This window comes from Pleurodeles waltl, chromosome 4_2, assembly GCF_031143425.1.
Source record: "Pleurodeles waltl isolate 20211129_DDA chromosome 4_2, aPleWal1.hap1.20221129, whole genome shotgun sequence".
Taxonomy (NCBI): Eukaryota; Metazoa; Chordata; class Amphibia; order Caudata; family Salamandridae; genus Pleurodeles; species Pleurodeles waltl.
The window spans coordinates 126,852,693-126,871,475 of NC_090443.1; the positions used below are offsets into that span (position 1 = coordinate 126,852,693).

Sequence of the window (18,783 nt, forward strand, 5' to 3'; positions counted from 1 at the left end):
GGTAGGCTACAGGCGGCCAACCCCCTCCGCTCACAACCAAAGGTCATGTGTGGCGTTGGGTTGGGTAGTAATAGGGGTAGGCTGCAGGACCTGGCCCCCATCGCACACAGCTGAAGACAAGGCAAGGAGCAGGGTTAAGTGGCTATAGAGGTTTGGCTGCAGTTTAAATTACTTAACATGAACAAAAACTATAGAAATTCACTGAAAAAAACAAAGGTTACAGGGACGTTATAGTTAGGAAATAGAATTTGAAAAACATAGAAATTCACAAAAGAAACAAAGGTTATAGGAACTTTATAGTTAGGCTCACATTTCAAATGTCCAAAACCATAGAAATTCAGCAGTTATAGTTATTTGAAGTAACTATAAATTGTGCCCTGTGGTAACTCTAACTCATGCCCTCGCCATGTACTGCTAATTACCCCATATATTACATGAGTTATGACATTTTCTATAGCATCACTGATATCACTGCAACATTTGCAAAAAAATTATTGTTGAGGAAACCATGCATGGCAGGGGTGTGAGTTATAGTTACCTTAGGGCATGTGTTATAGTTACTTGAAATAACTATAACTGCTGAATTTCTATAGTTTTGTATGTTTGAAATGTAAGCCTAACTATGACGTCCCTCTAACCTCTAGTTTTGTAAGTGAATATATATATTCACTTAAAACAAACAATGGTTTCAGGGACGTTATAGTTAGGTTCTGAATTTACTCGTACAAAACCATAGAAATTCAGCAATTAGAGTTCTTTGAATTAACTATAACTTGCGCCTTAAGGTAACTATAATTACCGCCCCTTCATGCACAGTTTTTTCTTCAATAATTTGACTTCTAATGTTTCTATGATATTTTTATGAACCTTATAAAAGTTGTCATGAGTGCTGTAATACCTAGGGTAATTAGCAGTGCATAGCGAGGGCACCAGTTATAGTTATTTTAGGGAGTGAGTTCTAGTTACTTGAAATAACTCTACTATGACTGCCGAATTTCTATGGTTTTGTGTGAGTAAATTCAGAACCTAACTATAACATCCCTGTAACCTTTGTTTTTTTAAGTGAACTTCCATGTTTTTTAAATTCTATTTCCTAACTATAATGTCCCTGTAACCATTGTTTTTTTTAGTTAATTTCTATGTTTTTTTTTAACATAATGTAATTTTATTTACTATATGTTAATCTAACCACTGCTGCACATGGCCTTCGGTTGTGCACGCAGGAATTGGCCGCAGGGTCTGGCCTGCGGCCAGGCCCAGCAGCCAACCACCCAACCCAGTGCTGTGCATGGCCGAAGGCCACACGCTGCGGGAGTTGGCCGCAGGGTCAGTCTTTCTGGGTGTGAGAATAGGTTTGAGACAGTGTCTCTGGGTGTGTGAGTGGGTGTGTGAGTCTCTGAGTAAGTCTGTGAGTGGGTGTGTGAGGCTATAAATGGGTCTGTGATTGGGTACATGAGTGTCTGAGTGGATCTAAGTGTGGGTGCATGAGTGTGTAAGTGGGTCTGTGAGTGGGTGCGTGAGTCTCTGAGTGGAACTGTGAGTGCCTGCATGAGTGTCTGAGTAGGTCTGTGAGTGGGTGCATGAGTGTCTGAGTGGGTATGTGAGTGGGTGCAACAGTGTCTGAGTAGATCTGTGAGTGGGTGCATCAGTGTCTTAGTGGGTCTGTGAGTACGTGCGTGAGGGTCTGAGTGGGTCTATGAGTGGATGAGTCAGTGTCTCAGTGGGTCTGTGAGTGGGTACACGAGTCCCTGAGTGGGTCTGTGTTGGAAGATGGCCCTCTATGTAGTGTAAAAAATCGAGTGCACTATGCAGAGGGTCCAGGAAACCACACGTTGCTTTCCAGAGGTAAAAATTAGACCACCAAATGCTCCAATTTTTAAGGTAGCTGCTAGAGCAGTTAGGCTAAGTATTTGCTGTACCCACAAATCCAATCATGCAACACACACACTCAATGAATAACTCAAGACCAGAATTTATAAAAATACTTCAGACTTTTATATAAATTTTAAGACCAAGATCTTTAGAATGCGGTAAGTACTGACTTTTTGAACTTTTAGCAAAGTTAGTCTTTCTGTGAGTAATTATGCACCATTGGAATCAATGCACAGTCACATTTAAAAATGCAGTAAAAATCACACAGTTGAGTTACCAGTCTCTTCTCTTGCAGGGTGGTAGCCACAGTTGGTGGGCACACTGTGCCAGCTGGAGAGTCTAGGGAGGCTTCCGGCAGGAGCAGCTTTGGAGAGGTTCTTGGCATAGGCACAGGGCCACCTGGAGGGGCCACTTTGAAAAGGAGCTGGTTTGCAGGTTTAAAGATGTTGCCTTGAGGTCCCCTGGGGCTGATGAGGTCACAGGGGTTTGGGGACCTGGGGTACACAGCAGATCTCGCGATGCAAGGCCCAGGGTGGCCAGGAGCTGTGCGCAATGGAGTCATCATCATCATCATCAGCTTTATTTCGGCTATAAGGCATAAAAGCAACATCCTACCAATAACTAAAATACATAATCTATTACAAATATTTCACAATAAATAGAATCATTAATAATTTGAAATCATAAAACAAAAACATGTTAAAATAAACATTATCACAGCGATTCATACTTGATTTGCATGCACTATAGCCGTTTCACCCACAAATAGAGTCCTTACAAGGGGCTCCTGCTATAATAATTCTCATTCTATAAAGCTGGAGTTATCATGTTGAAAAATAATCAAACTTTCCATTATTGATATCACATATTTAGCCAACTACCATCATACCAGAGATAAATTCTATATATTAGAGAGGCCACTCAAATCTCACAATCCAAGCACTTTGCAGAAAGCCGGCGACTGAAAACACTACTTTTCCGCGGGTGTCGTTCAATAATACACGTAGAGACTCTCTATAATTTTTTTAACCAAAGAAGACAACATAACAGGACAATCACTTTCTTCCTAGGCTTTGAAGATCTGGGACAAAAAAAGGAAGTGGGCCAAGGACTCAACTACCATAGGGGAGTAAGGGCAAGAACTGGTCACACAACTGCCTTTTTCCCATATAGAGGAAAAAGAGTTCAGTGGCAGAATTCCAAGTCTAAATTTGATGAACAAATTCGTTGCCTGTGCCTGGTGTATGTTATCCATATAATATTCAAACTTGGGCAGGCACTTGTGATGGAGAAATTGATCTGTTCTACTACCTGTTAGCTGTACTTGCCAAGTTTGAATGAATACAGCCTCCCAGTATAACCTTTTTACACTTTTACACGGAAGGCCATACCTTTTGTAATATTCAGCGGGCATCTCCACAACTCCTCCATTTTGATCCGGTGGCACATATCCTTGATGTAATTAAGTCACGGGATAGATGCCACTTTGTCAAAGGCTAATAGCTCCAACATGGCTGCCCTACAAGGCCCCAAACGGGCAGAAGACCACAGGCGCACCTAGTATAGAAGGGGTTTCAAGCCAATTACACAATGTTTTTGGTTTACGGCCAAATCAAATTTAAGGGGAATAAGTGGGGTGCTAGCTGATAGATGTAACATAGAGTGCAGAAACTTATTTTCAATCAAAGTTAATCTATGTGGGTTACAATGCCCCCAGAGCTCCGCACCATAAATTGCAGCTGTAACTGATGCAGCCTTGTATACCGCAAGTGCTGGGGAAAGAGACCCTCCCACTGAATTCTTTAACCTCCTACGAATAACCATTGCCCACTGCTGTAAAGTGGCGGAGCTTTTAACCAGCTGGGAAGACCAGGAAAGGTTATCTGCCAGTCTTATACCCAGATAGTCAAATTACCTGACCTGCTCGATGGGGTCACCCCTGTAGCCAGTTTCCCCGTTAAGGATTTGTGAGGGTTTAGGGCTACACATTTTGACTTCTCCGTGTTGATTTCTAAACCTCTTGCTTCACAAAACACTGCAAAAGAATCTAATTCATTTTGCAGTCCCATCGGGGTTCTTGATATGAGCAAGGTGTTGTCAGCGAACATAAGGATGGGCACTGGTAGTCCCTTCAGTTTTGGAGCGTCGTGATTACACCGAGCCAGACGGTCCCCTGCCCCATTAATATAAAGGTTAAACAAAGTGGGGGCCAAGAAGCACCCCTGTCTCACCCCTCTTGCATTGGATCAGTGAGATCACCTCCCACCATCCACCGAACCCTGGCATAAGTACCCTCGTGCAAATATTGTATTAGCCCCAAGAGGTCACTATCCATTCCATAGTCAATTAAAACTCTCCAAAGGGACTCACGTGGGACCAAGTCAAAAGCCGCCCTCAAATCAATTAATGCAATATACAGATGGTCGTGTTTTAGGGTCAGATATTTCCAACAAAGCGATTTAAACCTGAAGGCTTGGTCCACAGTGCTGACCCCTTTTTGAAACCCAGCCTGACAATCAGCAAGAATGTGGTGATCGGCGATCCATAAGTGCAACCTTGCCAAGATTTGTTTGCAGAAAATCTTTTGACTAATATCAATTAAACTTATTGGTCTGTAATTCCCTGGAAGGTCATGATCCCCCTTTTTATAAATTGGCACAATTGTTGCACCCTTCCATGTGGGGGGATGCCTTCCTCCTTCAAGATGGCATTACTTAGAGTGTTTTTATATGGTGTCCAGACCTTGAGTTGTGAAAGATACAAGTCGCCCGGGATACCATCAGGGCCCGGTGCTCTCCTCTTTTTTAGGGACTGCAAAGCCATGGAAGTTTCATCCAAGGTGAATTCTGCCAGATCGTAACTAAAGGAGCCATATTCACTGTGCAATGAGGACCCAACATCACCCCAGTGAGCTATTACTGATGTCTTTCCAGTGGCTCTTTCTCCATAAAGACCTTCGAAATGGGTCACCCATCCCTCAGGCTGGATTGTTGGTTCACACTCGGAATCAGGGGGATCTTTCCTATCTGTTACTAACTTCCAGAATAGTTTGGAGTTCCCCTCGCAAAGGGCATCAATTAGTCTGTCTCATTGATTACTTTCCCATCTCATTTTGGCATCTCTTAGAGTTCTTTTATAAAGAGCCCCAGCACCCTGTATCTCCTCTTTATTACCCATATCCAACACATTCAAAAGCTCTAATTTCACCAAACTACAGGACTTTGAAAACCACCTTGGTTTACTAAGTGTGACCACCCCTCTAGGTCTCACCACTGTGAAAAGAGGTCTCAATTTATCTATCAAGTCACAGTGCGGTTGGACAAAGTTGATCACCGGGGTGGGGGGAGTAGACACCAAGGCAGACAGGCTCTCTAGGACCCTGGAATAAATTGAGGACTGGACCTTCACTTCATTTCCCACCTCTACCCACCTTAGATTTCTCCTATTGTTTACTACCTTTATGTTACCGCCCTCTACCCATGGGGGCAAGCCACGATCTTTACAAAGGGATGCAGAAAAAGTTGCACAAGAGCATGATGGTCACTGTCAGCTCTAGGGGTCACTATCATGTCCACAAGAGTTAGCCAGAGCTTTTGGTCCAACAAAATGTAGTCAAGGTGGCTAGAATAGGCTCCCCTCCTAAACGTAAGCACGGCCGGGGTATCTGATCTTGTATTCCCATTTACCCGCTTTAACCCCATATTAATAATCAAGTTCTCAAGGTTGGCTGCTACACCCCGTGACTCTACACATCAATTCCTGCACTGGCCTTGATCTACCCAAAAATCCGTCATAGGGATGAATGATAATGAATGGTCTTCATTAGATCTCAACTTGGTATTACACTCCCCGGCCACTATAACCTGTGTGTTCTCGGAGAGCTGGGTCAATATGTCTGCAATTTGATCCGCCATCGCAATTTGATCATTCGAGGGGGCAGGCCTAATGTAAACATTTACGATGACTATATGTTTCATTCCCTTTTGGGTTGCTATCTTAAGTTCTACTGACAGTGTATCCATACTAATACTAGGGATTACTTTTGCTTTTAAGAATAAATCCTGTCTAAGCCAAATTACAAGACCTCCTGCAGCACGTCCTGAGAGTGAAGGGACAGCCAGATTCTGAAAAATCAAGTATCCCACTCTGTGAAGCACCCTTGGGGCCCAGGTCTCCTGCGTCATAATAATGTGATGCTGGTCTATATAATTACACCACTCTGGGTCACCTATCTTTGTTCTCAGCCCCTCCACATTCCATGAAAGGAGCTTAACTGGTTCACCAACACACATACCAGGTCCTACCTTTTTACATAATTTGATTTCACGTGGTATCACTTACGAGTCCCTGGTTCCATCTATAAGGACTTCGTGGTTAGGTTCGCACCCCTCCTCTTTGTTCACTAATGGCCAGGCAAATTTAATGTTTGCCAACTTTATACTACTTACAATGAGTTGTTCCCCCATAGTTTGCTGAGGCACTTCTTGTTAATCAACATCTGACATATCTCCAATAAGTTTCAGGCTAACACGTTTTGGGAAGTGAATGGGGGGACTTCCTATATGTGACGCAATTCCACAGGCTGTAGGGACCTGGGGAATTGATGAATTGATGATATAACCCTTATTTGTGATGTTGTATAAGGCCTAAATCCTTGCTCAAGCGATAAGAGGCAGTCCACAAGCTCTTCGTTGACCAGTTTCAGCCCAATTAAATCCTGACCCAGATCTGAGTCTTTAATTCTCATGGCATGCCTCATATCCTCTCTTATCACTGATCTGCAGCACCTAGTTTGCCTGATCCAATTAATTGTTTTATTTATGAGTGAATCTTGGGTTTCACCTCTACCAACAGGCAATTTTGGGACATTCGACAAATACAGGTTGTACTGCTTCCCTAACTTATTATTCGGGGAAAATCTCCCTAGAGTGTCATGTTTCCCATGAACCATACACCTTCTACGCCCTCCTAAAGCCTGTTCTTTCCCACCTGTAAAATTGGAGCTGCTACAATGTGAGGTGGCTCGTGCCAGAGACCCCACGAGAAGCCTTTCCCCTTAGGGGCTGGGTTTGTGTGTTAGTTTACCTCTTTTCACTGCCTTTGTTCTCATATTTGCTAAGGGAGCAAGTGAAGGGTACAGGTGTCTGGACAAAGTCTGTCAGTAGGGGAGGGGATGCTAACTTTGCAACTATAGTCGACAAGTAATCCAGTTTTTCTTCCAACCTTTTACCTAAAGTACTTATATAATCTTTTAAGTTCTTGATGTCACCCCTTAGTTGAGCTAAATACACCCTTATAGGGGCTTCTCCCTTGCCACCACCATCATTGTCAGCCCCATGCAGATTTGTACTATTGTTGGGCATACGTCCGGAATCTTCAAGAGGAGCATAACGGCTAGGACACTCAACAGATGACTCCACTGGAAGAGGGGGCCTGTCCTACAAGGAATAGGAATGAGTCGCCAAAGGTGTTACTACAGGGCCCTCATCCAAATGGCTTCTAGAGTGAATTCCCCTGCTAACTTTGGGGGCCTGATGCTGCTGAAAAACTTTTTAAAAATAAATTTGAATGCCTTTACAGGAACCTCAGCCACCCCCCTATCAGTGGCTTTAGTTTTCGGAGCAAGTAAACTTTCTACTTCCTCAATTAAATTGTCAATTTCAAAGTACAGTTCTCTGCAGAATGTCTAGGAAGCTTTTTCTTTGCCCCGCCCAGTCCTGAAATTTTATCAGAGGCTTTCCTCTTGCCCATTCCTGTTCACCGTTTATTGGGAGCACTACGTTTTTAAAAGCACTGACAGGGCTTTATTGAGCCCCAACAAGTTATCAGTTTGCTAAAGTGTTTGTGGCCCAAAAGAATGATCACTCTCTAAATTCACAGTTTTGAAGAAAAAAGAGGGGAATCATATAAATTTAGAGTCAAGTGGGGTGGCCCAGCCCAGCCTCTTCCGGCCACTGACAGGCCAAGGATGGACCTGGTGGGTTCTGGGGCATGAGTCCCCCTCGCTCCTGGCACGAAAGCGCGTCCCGCCCTGCGGGGCTCTCCCACCACTAAAGAGCACTGACTTGCGGTGCTCTGTCCTCTCCTCAGGGCTTGCTGGACCTGGTCAGATCTTGGGCCCCCTCGCTCCTGGCAGGAAAGCGCGTCCCATGCAGCGGCTCTTCTGCCACTAGAGAGCACTGACTCGCAGTGCTCTGCCCTCTCCTGAGGGCTTGCTGCACCTGGTGGGTTCTGGGGCAGTGAGTCCCCCTTGCTCCTGGCACGAAACACATCCCACGCTGCAGGGCTCTCCCGCCACTAAAGAGCACTGACTCGTGGTGCTCTGCCCTCTTCTGAGGGCTTGCTGCACCTGGTGGGTTCTGGGGCAGTGAGTCCCCCTCGCTCCTGGCACAAAAGCGCATCGGAGTCCTTTGGAGCTGGAGGTGAGTCACTTTGAGGACTGCCTACAGGACAACGGGGGCATTCTGGTCGGAAGTCCAGGGTGTTTGTGAAGTCCCTTGACTGGGGCTTCCCCCTGATCCTTTTTCAGTTCTGGGGGAGCTGGTTATCTGCTTGTCCGATGTCAGCTGACCAGTACCCGGGGTATTGGTGTAACTCGGCCACTAGAGGGCGCAGCGCCACCAAACTTGGCACAATTGTAGGTCACATCTGGGTGGTCATCGGTGTGTTGTCGGGTCTCGCTGTGACTGCCGGTCGCGGAGATACCAGCCAGCCAGTGAAGTGACCCTCACTGTTTTGTTGGTCCTGTGCAGGTTTCTTAATTTTCTTGAGTGGTGCCTCCACTCAGGAGGGAGATCTGGGATGATTCATGAAGCCTGGAGGTTCCCTGGGTTTCTTGGGGTTGGTCCAGTGTCCATCTCCTCCGCATCGGCGATTTGCGGGTCATGGGTGCAGCAGGCAGGGTTTGGCGCCTTTTCTTGTGCAGCCGGTCCTCAGTTCTCCTGCTGTTGTCTTCTTTTGGTGCTGGTCTTCCTTTCTTCTTTGAATCCTTTTCAAATCTGTTTCAAATCTAATTTCTTGGTCTATGGGAGCCCAGTAAATACTGAATTTAGTGGGCGTTTTAGGAGGAACCTGGTAGCGTCCAATGGGACACTTGCCCTTGGGTGGCTACACCCACTACAGCGACCACTTTGTGTGGGAAGGGTCACTTCCCTAAACCTCAATGGCTATTTTCCTCCATTGCAAGATGCAGAAAAATGATATGAAGGGTCCACTTCACCTGCAGGCCTTTTAGGGGACGTGCAGGCTGGGTGAGGCCACTCCTCCTACCCTTTGTGTGGTTTCCTGCCTTTGCTCCCTCCAGAAGTGGGAGTTTGCAAAGTGGGAGGTCTTTTGCTGCTGACAGCAGGCCTGAGGGTTGAGTTTTAAGGGCAGAAGCACATTCCTGAGGGAGGGGGTTAGCTCCTCCACCCAGGAAGGGCTTTGTTTCAGAAATCAGAGAGACAGGCTCTCCCCCAGGGTTTGTGTATTGGCGGTCTGGATGTGGTAGGTTTACTGGAACAGTCATCAACCATGCCAGGATAGTTGGTTTTTGCAGGGGGCACCTCTAAGGTGACCCCTGGGTAAATTTTATAATAAATCCAGTACTGGTACCAGTCTAGATTTATCATTCTGATTTGTTTGATACCAAACGACCCAGGGTTCAGAGTAGCCATTATGTAGCTGGGAAACTCATATTGACCAGTGTCCAGCACATACATTTAAATGGCTGCTCTGTTCACTCACTATGTCCCAGGTTTGGCAAGGACACAGTGGGGGCCTATTGCTCATGCAATTATGCCATCACATATAGTATGGTGCACCCTGCCATAGGGCTGGAAGGCCTGCTAGAGGGGTGACTTACCAATAAAATATGCAGTGTAGGGTGGACAGGGCACACAGAGAGTGTGCTATGTTGAGTTTCTAGTTTAGGTTTGCACTAGGACACTCACCCTGCTGTGGCATTGTTGGGTGCATCTGGATGCATAGCTCTGGAGGATGGCACAATCAGTGCTGCTGCCCTCAGGGGCTTACCCGTAGTACTGCATGCCCTGGGTACCTAAGTACCTTTTACTGTCTCCAAGTGGATCTTTTGAGTGGGAGCATGAGACCCTGAGAGAGTCTGTGAGTACGTGCATTAGGGTCTGAATGGGTCTGTGTGTGGCTGAGTCAGTGTCTGAGGGGCTCTGTGAGTGGGTGCATCAGTGTCTAAGTTGGTCTGTGAGTGGGTGCCTGAGGGACTGAGTGGGTCTGTGAGTGATATGTGATGGTTTGATTGGGTCTTTGAGTGGGTGCATCAGTGTCTGAGTGGGTTTGTGAATGGGTGCATCTGTGTCTGAGTGGGTCTGTGAGTTGGTGTGTGAGGGCCTGAGTGGATCTGTGAATGGGTGCATGAGGGTCTGAGTGGGTCTATGAGTGAATGCGTGAATGTTTTGAGTGGGTTTGTGAGTGGGTGCATGAGGGTCTGAGTGGGTCTGTGAGTGGGTGCCTGAGTGTCTGAGTGGATCTGTGAGTAGGTGCGTGAGTGTCTGAGTGGATCTGAAAGAGGGTGTGTGACTCCTTGAATGAGTCTGTGAGTGGGTGAGGGAGTGTCTGAGTGCTTTTATGAGTGAATGATTTAGTGTATGAATGAGTCTGTGATTTTAATATTTTTTTTTTTTCGCAATATCGGCAAATTCATCGCAACTTTACACAGGGGCCACGCTGAGCATTGCAGCGTATTCGCAAATATTGGGCGTGGTGAAAAAAATCATTTTCAATTCATAATTTGACCCTAAAAAACCCATACATCACACCTTTGGTATAAGGGTACCTCCACCCTGACCCCTTATTCCTCTTTTTAATTTATTTTTATTTTATTTTTCAGCCCCAGGGACTGTGTCCCGTATCCTAAAATGGCGGGCACAACTTTCTGGTCAGGTTGCCCCAGCCAATCACAGCATTCCTGTTGGAGCGCACACTTGCGAATTTACCACAGAAATTGCAAAAACTTCATGATGGATCTGGGGCCCTAGTTATACAAATTTATTTTCGCCTTTAAGATCTCGAAATCTACTGAAGGGATTTACACCAACTAACAAAAAGCACAAACTGTGGAACAAAATCTAGCTTTCTGCCGAATTTGGTGTTATTCCATCCAGCGGTTTAGACTGTAGTCGTGTTCAAAACTCCTATTGGAAATAACATAGGAAATGCACTTTTTTGACACCCCCCCATTTCTTAGCCCCTGCTTGATGGATCACTCCAAAACTTTCCATACCCAACAAGAATACAAGAATCACCGGCACACTTTTTTTTAGAAAAATTTGTGAAAATCCGTCAAACGGCACCAAAAATATAGGCAAATCAAAAAACTATTTTGGAAGCATGCTCCTAACTAGAACTATCATATATATATATATATATATATATATATTACGGCATGGTTTGAAGCTGCAGCCAAGCCACAGCAAACACTCCACTTTTTGACAGCAGGATCTGTAAAGCAGGTCCGCTATCAAAAAGTGGAGCTTTCATCTTTGTTACATGCACACGTGCAGGGAACAGAAATGAAATGCTTCAGCAATCAGGGAGTTGCTGTTAAGAGCATCTCTTTGCTTGCTGAAGCAATGGCACCATGAGATAAGCCTTGAGGCATATCCCACTGTGCCAGATAGCCCGTAAAGGGCATTTTGTTAAATAAAATAAATAAACAAATAAATAAATACGTAGGGACCGTGGAGGAGCCCTTGTGGACTTTGATTGTGGTCCCAGATAGCCCATAAAGAGGACTAAAAAAACATGAGAACAAAAAGGAAAAGCAATAGCTTAGTTTGAAGGTTGCAGACCTTCACACTGAGCAATCAGGTTCAAGTCCATCTGGACTTGCTACGCTCTTTTGTTTTTTGTGAACAAATTATTTTAATTTTTAAAAATGACAGATTATTTTTTTATTTTCAATTGTACATAAATAACTAATTCTAAGTATAACATACATCAAAGCCTAAAAAACTATCTCTCTCCCTATCACTTTCTTTCTCTCTCTCTCTCTCTCTGAATCAATTCTACCACTCACACACCCACTCAGACACTTACTCATCCACTCACAGACCCACTCAGACCCTCGTGCACTCATTCACACCCCCGGTGACATGCACCCACTCACAGACCCACTCAGACACTCACGCACCCACCCACAGATCCACTCTGACTCTCACACACCCACTCACGGACCCACTGTCACCCTCATGCAGCCACTCATACACTTGCGCTGAGACAGAGGCACCCACTAAGACACTGATGCTCGCACTCACATATCCAGACAGAGAGTCTCACAGCCACTCTCACCCTCAGATACACCCAGAGATAGGCTGTGGCCAACATCCTGCCACGCACGGTCAAAGGGCCGGGACCTGAGTAGGGTTGGGTGGTTAAGTGGGTTGGCCGCAGGGACTGGCTTCAGACCAGGCCAGGCCTTGTAGCCAACCGCCGCGACGCACAACTGAAGCCCATGCGTGTTGGTGTTTAGATTAATATACGGTAGTGAAAATTACTATACATTTTTTTAAAACATAGAAATTCACTGAAAAAAAACAAAGGAAACAGGGACGTTATAGTTAGGAAATAGAATTTGAAAAAAACATGGAAATTCAGTTAGAGTTACCTCAAGTAAATATAACTCGTGCCCTAAGGTAACTATAACTCGCGCCCTTGCCATGCACTGCTAATGACCCCACAAATTACGGCACTCATGACATCTTTGATATCATTGATAATATCAATGTGATATTTGCAGTAATATTTTTAAAAACTGTGCATGGCGAAGGCTCGGATATAGTTACCTGAGGACATGAGTTATAGTTACTTTAGGTAACTCTAACTATAACTGGTGGGTTTCTATGGTTTTGTACGTTTAAAATGTGAGCCTACACTATAACATCCCTCTAACCTTTTATATATATATATATATATATATATATATATATATATACATATATATAAATGCATAGACCTTACCATAGCATAGCATACAGTCACAGGCCATACCATAACATACTATAACACACCATACAATACAATGACATACCATACCATACAATGCAGTACCATACCCCACAATACAATGACAGCCATACCACACCTTGCAATACAGTGACTAGCCATACAATGCACTTCACTTCTCCATGGTATGCAAAGTTTGGGAAGTGTAGTACCCAGTTGTGAGGCACTGCACGGCAGAGTACCCTGTGGTTTGTTATACTGGCGAAGAGTAGCACTCTGTCATGAGAATTTACCTGGGAGAGTAGTGTGTGATGTGCAGAGTTGGTTGTACAGGAGTACAGTGTTGTGAGAAGGTTAATTGGGTGTACTCCATGGGTGCGATGTGGGAGAAGAGACTTGCAATATTATAAGAGGTAAAAGGGGGAGCATCCTATTAAATGAAAACATGGGGAACTGTAGTACCCCTTGGTGTGGGGTGCATGATAGCCACACGTTCCGTCTGAGAGTTGTGTGTTTTAGCCACACGTTTACCTGAGTTGTCATTCTTTACAAATGGGAAGATTGAACAGATTTATAGTACAGGAGGCAGAGTATGTTTGTGATAGTTTTGTGGTGTGTTTTATTCAGTATAGGTAAAATAGAGCTGGTCGGTGTAGTGTTGGAATGGTAGGGTTTGATGTACCTCTAATGTGTTGTAGGCTAGCACTTCATTACTTGCGGCCGTAGTCTGGTGTCAATTATTATATTACTTGATTGCTATAATGTTTGATTCTTGTGGATTATGAATACTTTTCAGTATGAATCTTCTGGAGGCTGTCATCATTATGTTCTGAAGATGGCCCAACCTTTTCTGGTGCAGTTTCCAGAGGGCGAGGTACTGGGTGAAGATTAAGTGCTTTTTGGCTGGCGCCTGGTCATGTTAGTTTGGCCAGCTAGTTTGACTGAGTATGTAGGAATGATGGAGTGCTGGGATGCAATTGTGTGTGTTGGCTTGTGGTGAAATGTGTTGATCTTGAGGGGATGTGTGTGCTGCTTGTCGAAGATGGACAAGGTGAAAGAGTTTGTTGTGCTGTGTAGTTTCATAAACTGAGGTGAGTGCCTTGGGACTCTGTGTATAAATGTAGTTGTGATGACAGGTTTTGTGTTAAAGTGGTGTATGGTTAAACTTTCTGTTGTTGATTTGTTTTTTGCCTTGAATGTATGGACCTCGGAATGATGGAGAAACCCTTTGTTGAAGGAAGCCAGTGTGTTCTGTGCCCTAGTTGTCACGTGACTGAGCAACTGTGATTATGCCCTACTATGCCCTACTTTTATAATAATTTTCTGGCATCATTGAGCTTGTGCAGACATGCAGTAGTAGGGCCTCATGTCTGAGAAGGTAGCCAGACTTTCACATCGTGAACTGTTGAGCAGCAGCAGTCATAAACCATTTCTGTGTTTGACATGAGGTGTAGATAACCTTGTGTTTTGACTAGCCCAAGAGTTTCTGTGAGTGCTATTTGTTGTTTTCCTAAGCCTGTTGGGTGAAAGTGCAAGGCAGGCATGTTGTAGATTGAGTGATTGTGAATGATTGGGTCTGTACATTATAAGCAATGAAATGACTGTTCTTTATTTTTGGGGGTTTGTACGAAAGGAAGATGTGTAATATCCTCTGAATGCCCATTTCCCGTAAGTCTGAGCAGGTGTCTTAAGTGTTGAGAGTGAATAATGTAATAAAATGTTGGTATGTAGTTTGGGGTGGAAGCTAGGAAATAGGAACAAATGATTAGAGAATGAAACCCTAACCTAAGGGTCTAACATGAAGTAAAGAACTTACCTCCTACTTGAATGGCTCCAGACTTTTGTAGGAAGGCCATGCCCTCTAACCACAACACATGTATATATTTCTTAAAACCTTTCTTCACACAACCTGAGTTTATCTACTTCTATGCTTCCCTCAATGCACTCAATACTATGTTGTGTCTAGCAATGGTTAACGTTCAAATGAATAATCTATTTTTAAATTCCTGGGATCAATTTCCGTCTTGCATCACCCACAGTGGTTGAATGGAAGATTCTCTACTGAACACAAATGCTACTCCTCATTAAGGATGACAATAATGGCTCTTGCACTCAATTTTCTATGAGGACCTACAACTTGTCATACTTTATATATGGTAAATCTGTCAGTTTGTAAAGTCTGGTAAAACGTAATTCATGCTTTAAACAAGTGTTGGACCTTGCCCTGTCGGCAGGGTCACCCCATATTTTGTCCCACCTCTAGCTTCCTTTGCTAATCCAGTTTTTTTTTATTTGGCTTTTTTAGCAATGTGTGCACATTTTCTTTGTTAAATAGTGGTAAAAGCTTGTGGCCTCTTCTTTCAAATGTGGTACAATTGGGATACACCTAAATGGGACATTTGATTTACTTGTAAGTCCCTAGTAAATGGTACTACCTGTACACAGGGCCTGTAAATTAAAATGCTACTAGTGGGCATCAGCACATATTGTGCTACACACTAAATTAGCACTGCAGAACATGTCTCAGGCCTGCCACTGCAGCTTGTGCGTACAGTTTTAAACTGCTATTTCAACCTGGCAAAATAAACCTTTTGCAAGGCCTAAACCTTTGTTTTTAATACTTATAAGCCACCCCTAAGGTAGGCGTTGAAGGGTTATAGGCCAGGGTGCACTGTGCCTGAAATGTAGGACATGTATACATAAGTGATACATATCCTGACAGTGAAAAACTCATAAAGTCATTGTATACTGTTGTAGGCCTTTCTCTCCCATGAACTAACATTAGGTTATAGTACTACATTCAGTAAGTGAACACTTGGGCTGAACGCAAATAGAGATATGCTGTTTATACTCAAATGGATTGTAATTTAAAATCCTCTTTAATGGTAAAGACAAATTTAAGGTACAGTTCTGAAAATGCCATTTTTAGAACATTGGCATGTCTTGTCCCAACCAACTGTGCCTTTCTGCTTGGGCCGGGTCACATGACTGTGAATGGTTCTGCAACAGGGTTTGTGTATTTTTTTACAGACAATGAGAGAAGGGGAGCATAGGTGTGGACAGGATGGGCCATCCAGGGAATGGGATGTACTCAGCCTCCCTCACACACAAAGAACTTTGCCTAAAGCACACACAAAGAAAGCTGAACACCAGGCCTGGCCTGCCTTTTTGCAACCTGGACAGTTTGGAGCCTGGACCACAAAAAGGAGAAGAACTAAATTCAAAACTATGGCAAATTCACATAGCCTAGCAGCAAATGCGCCCTCAAGATGTGCCTGCCTACACAGTATCAACATTTAAAACACGGAAAGAATTGCAGGGGGCAATACGAAAAATATATTATTAAGAAATGTATTGTCCAAGATCAAATCGGCCAACGCATGTTTCACAATAACAATCACTTCCTCAGGGCCTATTTAACAGTTCCAGTAGTCCAGTAAATCAAATCACTAAAAAAAACAAAATTAAAATAATGTATCACCAATAAAAGATTTACAAAATCCAATAAATTCATGGATATTCCTAAAAAGTAAAAGAGATCAAAACAATTCTCACTTCCTCAACAGTATATAAATATCACTCCAAAGCACGCCTCTAAAACTAAAACTGCACAACCTATACATACAAGGCACAAGACAGCTGATCAATTTAACAAGACTGCTAAAAAGACTAAACACATAGTTGAAAAACAAAAATGTCTCTGCTATCTAAACAAATAAAAGGAATTCAGATAATAATACTTCTAACAAGAAAGTTGTGCATCTCAAAAATGTTCTTTCCATTAATTATACTTTTAAAGGTATCACAGCAAAAGATTGTTAATTCAAAACATTCTTTAAACAATTTTTTAATTTATATCTATCAAATGTCACAGTCTGTCACAGTCAAATATAAGGTAACAAAAACACACCAGTATATACATTTTACACCACTGTACTTCCTCCAAAGACATACGTAGTTACCCACATGCCATGGTTAAAAAACATATTACATCAAACATAACATTCTGCATCCAAGCAATTGTCACTCAAACACACCTCACTGTATGATTCAATAATTACTTCAATTCATATTTTCTTTTAAGAATGTCCTTTCTGTCAATTAATTAAATTTTTTCTATCAGGTTTCACAGTAAGAGATTTTCATTTTACAACATGCTTTAAGAAAATGCCATTTAAACCTATCAAATATCACAGTATAAGTCAGTCAAATATAAGGTAACAAAAAGCACATCATTGTATACCTATTAAACCACACCAGCATATTCCCTCTAAAAACATGTGTAGTTACACACGTCGTTGTTAAAACAATATTACATCAAATATAACATTCTGCATTCTATCAAATATCACTCAAACACACCACATCATATGATACAGTAATTACCTCAGTTCGTATTTTCAAAGAAGCTTCCACAATAGCAGTGATATTCTCAAGTTTCAAAATAAAGGCAGTTTTAAGATTAAAAAAACAAAACATAAAAGAAATAGAAGCATAATAAATCTAAGTGCTGACTGAAGTTTTACAAATAAAACTACACCCTTTCCCCATCAGACCACTCCTTAAACAGTTGTAATGAAAAGAGTAACTAATATAGTGTTGTTCCACAATCAGTATGTCAGCAAAGGAATATCTAACAAAATGGCCACTTTATATGGATTTACACTGCCAAAATGGAGGCCACCATGTGCAGCTCTGATTCCTACCACTCTATGGTTGACAAAAGGGATTCTTTAATCTCACACAGCATTAAATCACAAAAAAGGTTTATAGCTAAATAAACCTAAGAATGAGAAATTCAACCACAAAGACCTTAAATAGTGAATAACTGGATAAAGCATAATGAACAAATATTTTGAATCTAAATTCAAGTTGATGAATCATATCAAGGAAAACTGAAATAAAAGAAAAGCAAAGGTCAGTCTCCAACCCACATCTACAACTTACATGCAGGCGTCTGCTGGAGTGTATCCTGATCCCCAAGTATCAACCATCATCATCCACGGCAATGTTTCCAGGATTCTTACTGAATTAATTAATGACTTCCATGTTGTTCCCTAGGTGTGTGTGTGTGCATGAGACAAAGAGAGAGACAGATAGAAAGGGAGGGTAAGAAAACAGGCTTTTTGCAAAATTCAGTCTCATCTTTTGCCCATTTTGACTACTAGGTACTGGTGTAATGATTCTGGAATGCCTTGGAAGTCAGGACTCTGTTGCATGTGCTCTGACCCTTAGAATGGTGTGTGCTTAATCGGCTTATACGTAGTTGGCATAGCCTAACTTGTTTTTATGTTCCTGGTATATGGTACTAGGGGTACCCAGGACGTGTAAGTTGGCGTGTCCTTTCAGGGACTGCAGCACTTGTTGCGGCACCCTGAGTGGTATGAGGTAAAACAAGGCTCACAGTCTGCTGGGCAGTTTTAAACTGCTACCTCAACTTTTCCATGTAAGCTAATGGCAAAGCCCAGTCCTCATTTTTTTAACATAAGTCACCCCTAAGGTAGGCCCGTTGAACTCTAAAGAAGGATGCTGCATATTAAAAAGTGGAATATGTACTTTTATGTCTTACTGCAGTAAAAACCCTAACTTGTTTTTACTGTGTTGTGGCTAGTAGCCCCATTGGCAAGTACAGAGTTACATGTTGACACCTCAGCCCTGCTAACTTCTGAATGGGGCTACTAAAGTTGGTACTATAAGGTATCAAACAAATCAGTGCATTAACTCCAATTTAAAGGTTACATTGAATTTAATGTCACTGGTGGGCAAAGTGCAAGTTTAGAAGTTGCCACTTTGGTTTGCCAAGATTTCTAGTGTCCGTTTATAGTTGCACACAAGGTCTATACCTGAGACAGCCTTCTGCCCTTCTGGCATGTATGGCTCACAGGAAAGATAACAATAGGTGCCTGCCAATGGAGGTGTTACCTTCTCCAGGCAGGAATCCACATGGGTGTT

At 43.0% G+C, this 18,783-nt stretch overlaps 1 protein-coding gene across 1 annotated transcript in view; it reads left to right on the forward strand.

The window, feature by feature from the left end:
- Window positions 1–18,783, forward strand: part of SOAT2 (sterol O-acyltransferase 2) — a 608,478-nt gene that overhangs the window by 21,137 nt on the left and 568,558 nt on the right. The window lies entirely within an intron of this gene.